Raw genomic sequence first — 8,244 nt, forward strand, 5'->3', positions numbered from 1 at the left:
TCCCGACCAGGCTTTTGTTTGTCTGGTGGTTCTGAAAACATTGTGGTTATAACTAAAGCTGCAGAGTGTCAGTGTTTATGTGTAGGAAGCAAACAAAAAGCTAGGGAGAGACCGGGTCAAGTGAAAGGGGCAATTTCTCAGCCAACATAAGATGCAGGAACTCTGCTGAGTTCTCTGGCACTACACATAGGCTAGGAAGACTCCCTGCTGCTTCCTGGGCTTGAACCTCAGAAAGACACCAATGTGTAAATGCACATCCCCTCCTGATGTCTACAGGAGTGTGGTCACCAATTCCTCTAGGGCTTGATCTTCTACTCTTTTTAGGAAGGCTTTGAAATGAAAAAGGCTGAATCTTCGTGAAACCCACTCTAGAAGCCTTCACCAGGCAACGGTTTACTAGGTGAGCAAGGAGTCTTTCATCCCTTGCATGCTCCCCTCCACCTGTCCCCATTGCATCGACCTTAGTGCTGCATTATTCAAGATTATTTCCACAACCCACTGTGCAGAGACCCTTGGCTCTTTGAGCTCAAAATGTATTCTCAAAACTTTGTTTTCCATATTTCTGAGTGTAGCTTCAGATGTTTGGGGTCATTTTCAGCTGACCATAATGTGGGGAACTGCGTGGGGTGGAACATTCTTGATGTGAGTTCTCTGATCTCTTGAACCATACGGTCTAGTTTCTCATGGATTATGTGAAAGAAAAAAGAGGATGAAAGGACAAGGAAAACTTAGCCCTGCACTTTGAAAATACAAAGCACCACATAAGCATGAAATGGGGCATGAACTTCCCAGGGAGAAATATACCCCTCCACAGGGATGAATATATCCCTGCTCCACCACAGCATGTCAGTGATGGTAACTGTAGAGAGATGTGTCTTCCTTGAAGGGATCCAATGGACACCTTGGCTGTACAGGTGATGCTACAGACTGTGACATGAGAGCGCTGAGGCCCCAAAGCATCAATTTAAGAGTCCAGAACTGACTTAGGGGAGCTCTTCCCGCTGGCTGAGCGGGGAAGGCCACCCCACGTTCCCACAGGGCCGTGCACGGGTGTACTCCAGCCCCTTCACGCAAACATCTTCGCCCAGCTGGCAGCCAGATGCGTGCCCCCAAGCGTGGGGCGCGCTCCCAACCCGCTCCCACGCGCAGATGTCCTCACGCTCTGCTTTCTGTTGTGTCTCAGGTTTGGTTTCCGCTGTGCTTCGAGGAGCGTACCCAAGCTCCGCTTTGCCTGGGCAGGCACATTTCATTCTACCGCTGTGCAGTCGTCCTGTGCTGTTGTATCTGGCAGCCCCTCTCCAGCTCTGACCTATACAAAGAGCACGTGGGTTCACTGTGTTGTTTTTTGTTATGGTCTGGAATATGCTCATTCAACAGGATGGGAAATCCAGCTGTATCAGCAAAGTGAAGAATAACAGGCATGAAAGCTTCAGAAAAGACTCAAATGCTTTTTCCCACAAGTCTTCTTTGTGCTCTAACACTTGATTTATTTTTCCCTTGTTAATGCTTTCTGAAGCCAGTAGCAAGGGAAGAATTAATGCTGTGGATGAAGGGGGAGGACATGCTGACAGCACAGTAACTAAATCAACCGAAAATACATTGCGATTGCAGGAAGAGCTGGTGTGGTAGAGTGCTCTGATGCTGTCTGCATAGGAAGATGTGAGTGAAGATAAGCTCTGCAAACAGAGACAACTGTGGGCCTGCTGAGTGGGGACTGCTTCAGCCGGATTGGTAGGATCCACAGAAGAGCAACCAAGCTGGTGAAGGGTCTGGAGAACAGGATTTGTAAAGAGCAGCTGAAGGAAATAGGGCTCCTTTTAGAGGCTAAGGGGAGACCTTCTTGCTCTTGCTTATCTTGAGGTGGGTGTTGGTCTCTTCTCTCAGGTGACAAGTGATAGGATGAGAGGGAATGGCCTCAAATTACACCAGGGGAGGTTTAGGTTGGATATTAGAAGGAACATCTTCACTGAAAGGTTTCTCAAATACTGGAACAGGCTCCCAAGGGAGGTGGTTGAATCTCTGTGAAGACACAGAGTTATGATGCCGAGGGGCATGGTTTGGCACCAGACTTGGTTTCTAGAGAATGGTTGGATTTGATGATTTTAAGGGTCTTTTCCAATGAAAACCCTAGTCCTACAATCCACCCCAATGGGATTTTGGTGCTGTGCCTGCAGAGTGAGAAGAGGGCGCTACAAGGGAACACAAAGCCATACCTGTGTTACACAGCGTGTTGGGAAAGAGTTTAGAAGCTTGTTGGGAGGAAGGACAACTGGGTTCAGCAAAATCCCTTGTATCAAGAAGTCTGGGGCTCTCCTGACTGCGCTCACAGTCCAGCAGAGACCCCTCAGCCTGTACTTACACCTGCAGCACCTGAAACTGGATTTGGACCAAGCAGGTACCTGCTGCAAGTCAGCAACAGTACTTTGTTCCATCCAAGGCTCATTTCTAACCAGAAGCTGATAACATCTCATGGCCATTCAATTGGCTTCCTGAATTTTCTGGTTTAAAGTTGGTGCTTTAATATCTTGAAAACAGAGGAAGCAGAGGAAGGTGGAGGCTTCCCTGGAGGGAAGTACAAAGTGTGGCTTTATTCAGATACACATCCCAAGAGACATCTGTCTAAATCCATCAGCAATTGTCACACTTGAAGCCACAAAGTTCCCAGTGAATCTGTGAAAGTCCTTACTTTTGCCATTCCAGTGGGACTTTGTTGAGTTTTCTGAGCTTTTGAAAGGAAAACTGCAGAGATGGTATTAAAAAGCAAGACAGAGGAGAAGAGTGGTTTAGAAATCCCCACTTCTGATCATTAATAATGGTGCATCAATCTCACACATTCTAGATGAGGATGTTACAGCACCATGGTGTTATAGCACTAATTATTAGTATCAGAACCAACAAAAAGGAGGATGGAATCTCCAGTTAATATATAGAAAACACCAAGAAGAAACAAGAAAAAAAAACCCCACAGGCATAGTAAAATAAATTCTCACCTGAGTTCACCACTGAGCTGCAGGAAGTAATTAAGAATGTCTCTACCACTGAGCCAGAGCAAATGAATGTGCCTCTTCCCTCTCTGAGCTCCGGTTTTAAGTGCAGGTGCTCCCATTTCAGCACCAACAGAACAGCTAATGCCTAAAATAGTAACTTTGGGGTTGGCTTCAAACTGAGCCCTTCCACTGAGCTGTGAAGCTGGCCCAGCCGGGCTGTGCTTGCTTGGTTTGTAGTTAATTACCTTGCAAAGCCAGGATGAGAGGCACGGATATAGAGCAGGAAGCTTTCATATTTATTTCCTGCTGCCATTTCTCACTCCTCAGCCTCATGCCAGGCTCATTTGTGGGAGGTAACTCTAACAACACAGTTGCCTTGCACAAGCACCAGTTGTTGCTTCAAAGATGGGGTAGTGGAGCCTTGTCAGGGTAGTGAAATCCTCCGTTTGGTGGGAAGGCTGAGCAGCATTGGGAGAGTGGCCAGGTGCTGGGAGCAAGCAGTGCTTAACAGCTGAAACTGCCTAGGAGGGTGACGAGTGACTGCTGGTTTCCTGGTACTGCCAGGGGATCCTGTTTGTGGGGCACACACCTTCTCTTCCAGCCAGCAGCACAAGGCTGATGAATTATTTCAGCTGTTCCCCATGAGCAGCTGCCATGTGAGAAAGGTCTGCTTCTGCTCTTTACTGAGTGTGGCTTTCCACCCAGCTGGTAAGCACCAGAATCCACAAATTCCTGTCAAAGAAAGTTTTGCTAACTTAACACAAGCACAGGTGCATGCAGGCATGTGTGAGTGAGCACAGGAGGACAGGGCTCTTGGAGGAACATCAATTTTCATGCTCTTCAAGTGAGCCTCTGCAAACTTCCTCGTTGAGCAGCCAAGGCTCTTCTGCACGTGTCACTGCCTTCTTTTGCCTGTCCTTTTCCAGGCATCACGGATTGCTGCAGGGACTGCTCTTTGCCTCTGCTATTTCATCACAGCAGCTTTGATGCTGGCATTTTGAGTGTGAAGAGTGTCTGTGGTGGCACTGAGCCGTGGCAGTATTTACCAGCCCGGCCTTGAAGCTGCTCCTGATTAAAATGCTCCAGCAGCAGCACAGAAAATCTCTGTCCAGCTATTGTCACATCTCCCTGTGACACTGGCCCCCATCAATCTGCTCCAGCCAGTATGCTGGTTCCCAGAACAGTGATAAGAAAGCAGAAATCTTAGACTGCTTTTATGTCTGTCCTGGATCTTCACTAATTAGGCCAGTGAACCATTAATTAGGCTGGCTAAGCTTCTTTAGAGATGCTTAATCTTCACTAAGACAGGAGGGTTCACAATATCAGGGATGAAGTCTGGCTGATACCAGCTGGAACTCCTTTTCTTTATCCATCATTAGGCTTGTTTTGCTCTATTCCCATTTAATTTATGAGCATATTTAGATATTTTTCCACTCTTTTATCTACCCAGGTGACACAGTGACACTTCAGTGCCAGTGCACAGGTCCCTGACTCACCTCAGCCTGGGGTCAGGGCTTTGCAGAGAGATTGGTGCAAGATCTGGGGCTCAGCCCTAGTGACAGCACCCTGGGCATCTTTGAATCCACTTTGTTGTTTCTAAAGAGAACTAAAATTAATTGGGTGAAGCAGGTAGAAAATAAGTGAGTAAAGGTAAACCCCAGAAAGACCTGGGGTGAGAAGTGAGTTCTGCACAGGAAAGGTCATGCTGCAAAACCAAAGCAGCCAAAAATACCTTTCAATCTCCTGCTCTTATGTACACAACTTCCCTACCACCCCACCTCCCCATTATTCAAATTTTAATTCTGATGCAACCCGGCCTGGGATGTAGTAAGACTTGTAATGGCTTTCGTGTCCCACCAGATGTCAGCTCCTCTGCAGAGAAGGGCCCTGAGCCGGCTCCCACCGCACCATGGTGCAAGAACTGCTGAGACGTTGCATCATCTGTGGCGGTTGCAGAGCTCTTGCTGGTGGCAAACGGATGACCAAGCCCAAGGCCAGGCTTCAGGATACGAGGAGAAGAGCAGCACGATGTACTCAGGTGAACGTGGGCTCTTTAGGTGAAGAAATCCTCTATATATTTGGTTCTCACTTAAGTCAGGTAGTGCCTCCTTCTGCTTAAATCCTCAGTAATTAAGTGTCAGAGAAAGTGGTTCCAGCAGGGACTCAGTATTAATCCCGTGGTTTTGTTTGCCTAAGAACAAGCCCAAGCACATTCGTTTCACCTGGGGACATTTCTTCTGCCATGATGTGCCTGAACAGCCCACTCTTGGTTTTTGAGCCACACCATCTCCAGAGCTGGTCCCAGGGATTGCTTCCCCTGGAATGTGTTATCAGCAGGCAGACACAATTTCACTTGAAAGCAATCAGTGCTCTATTAACACCTAGCCAGCACTCAGTTCCCATCACAAACCTCTTCCTCACAGGACCTCAGAATATTTTAGAGGAGTATTTCACTTTCATGGAGAAGGGATACTAGGGGCAAATGATATCCCAGCAATATGAAGGCAGAACAGGCTGTGGCAGAGCAGAGTTCAGTATCTCACCTGGCTTTTGTTGCAGTTACCAGGCTGGATACAGAGCTCTCATTCATGTGCTCTCAAGTAATAGTTGTCCTTTGTCTGTTCACAGGGGAGCACATCCACCTTGTCTTGGTGGCTCCCCTGGCTTGCTCTCAAAGGGGGAGACCTTGTGGTAATCTCATGGCAGGTAGGGTGAGGAGATTTCTGTCAGCAGAGAAAGGTTTCATTTAGACATCAGAGAAAACTCAGTAACTGCCAGGAGAGTGAGACATGAGAAGAAACTGTCTGGGGTGGCTGTGAAACTGCCAAAGACATGCTTCAGCCCCTGGGGGACCATGTTGGCCAAAGATGGTTGGAGCCAGTTGACCTGCCCTGTGGCAAGAGTGGACATGGCTCATTTCTCCCTGTTCTCCCATGCCTAACTTCTACATTTTTCACAGCTGAGAAGGTAAGGGACAAGGACTGACCCTCAGTGCTTGATCTTGACCCACCTCAGCTGTGGTAAGAGTGACATTAACAAAATGAATTCTAGTTTACCTTCACAAAACCCCACTGATGCTGGCCTGATGGGTGGGTAGGTTTTTCCAGAAGTGATTGGCATTTGCTTTTCCTGGTAGTGCTGTGCCAGCTCTTGGGATCAGATTATCTCCTCACTGCTGGCCCTGCTGCTGCCACCTGGATTTGACCAGGCTTTACCAGTCTGAGCGATGCACTGGGGAGGGATTTGGTATGTTCTCCTGCTCCAGTTCAGTCTGGTTTTGTTAGCCACTCCATAAAGATGACTCCATACATCCCTTATCATGCTAAACATTTACCCTCAGGAAATGCTGACCCTGGCAAGATTCCTTGTGGGTTTGCAAAAGAAAAGAAAATATTTGTTCATTCTCAATGGCTTGGAGAGGCACACTTGGGTCTATTAAACACTCTCTTGAGCAGAAATGTTCTCCTGAACCATTAGCCTTTGGGAGCTGGAGTGTGGCAATGCTGTAGTAGGATCTGCCTTTTGGTTTGACTTTGTTGGTTGTGAAAGATCATTGTTGGGTATCAGAAACCCTGCATGGAGCAGGAGGCATGGGAGACGTGCTCTGTGATTGCAGTTAAATTGAGTTGTTTCTCAATCTTCCCTGTGAAACCCTGCAAGTATAGCAGACCCTCTAGAGATGATTAGCAATTTAAGGACCATGAAATGCAGACCAGACTTTATTTGTTCCCTCCAGCAGAAGAAAGTTCTTCACAGAAAGAGTTGTTGGCCCTTGGAATGGCCAACATGGCATGGGCTGCCCAGGGAGGTGGTGGAGTCACCATCCCTGGAGGTGTTCAAAAAGGGATTGGACGTGGCACTTGAAGCCATGGTTTAGTCATGAGGTCTTGGGTGACAGGTGGGACTTATCTTTGAGGTCTTTTCCAACCCTATTGATTCTATGATCTACAAAGCTCACCACCTCACACAATACTACTCTCTTGCATTGGCTGTTTGGCTAGATTCAGACTCCAGCAATGAGTATGGTTTAGTTTTTCACAGATGACATCACCCCCACTTCTGAACACATTTTGGGGGGGGTTTGCAGATGTGATGTAGGAAGAGATTGTCCCATGTCTCTCTGTCCATCACTGAGTCTTTTTAAATGAAAGGGTTGCATTTCAGCCTCAAGCTGCAATCCCTGTGAAAGTGGTATCCATGAAGAGTTTCCTCTGTCAGTGTGTTCTGTTTTCTCTAGGAAATAACCTGACCCGTGATGTCCTTTCTCTTAGAAAAGAAAGAGTCACACAGGAAGGCAAGCCCCAGATCTTGGTGATACATCACAATGGGCTTTTTTCTTCTGTGCTGCTTGAATGGAAAGCACAGCTTTGTTACACAAATAACCACATGAGGAACAATCTGACACACCACACGTGGTCCACTCTGCTGATGAAGCAGATGAGAGTTAGGTGAAAACCAATATTGACTCTGCTACCTGCTGCTTGGTCTGCAGTGCTGTCTGGCAGGGCTCAGCAGTCTCAGTGGGGTTTCTATGGTGGCTGTTGACACTCAGGACAGCTTCAGGCTTTCCCACAAGATAAACTGTCACATTAGAGGACCCAGGTGAGAAGCAGAAGGAAGGAAACAGGATCATGGCTGGGTGTCTGGGTCTGGTGGGCTGCAGGACACCCACTCTGGTGTGGCTTCTGTTGCCCAGGGTATCCATCCAGCAGCTAGCCAGTGGTGGGTTATAGCCCCATGCAAAGGGCTGGCTCTGATTAAATACAATCACTCTTACCTGCTCTACAAGTACAAAGTGAAAGACCAAGACAGGCACTATGAAGAGGAGGACACGGGGGATGTATTTGTGCAACACCAGCTGCAGAAGACACCCATTGTCCTCTGCTGCCTTCATGGACAGGCTCCTCCTGCTCACTGATGGCACTGGGGGATGCCAGCCCCTGGAAAAGAGCATGGATGTTTCAAGACACCGAGACATAAAGATGAGGCACAGTCCACACAGGGCAGTGACTGTCTCTGTACCACACCACTGCTGTGGGACAACCAGTGAAGAGGTCTGGGAAGGTCATTTGTTCTGCACAGAGCTGATAGCTGACAAAAGCCATCTCACAGCTTTTTGTCAGTGGGAACTGGCCATGTCAGACAAACACATGGTGATGCTCTGAACTGCAGAGCAGCTACCAGGAGAGGCTGGCAGCTCTCCCCAGGCACAGACTTGCCTGGTGAGGGCAGACAGGCATGGGCTGGTGCTGGGGTT

This window comes from Dryobates pubescens, chromosome 19 (assembly GCF_014839835.1).
Source record: "Dryobates pubescens isolate bDryPub1 chromosome 19, bDryPub1.pri, whole genome shotgun sequence".
NCBI classification, from domain to species: Eukaryota; Metazoa; Chordata; class Aves; order Piciformes; family Picidae; genus Dryobates; species Dryobates pubescens.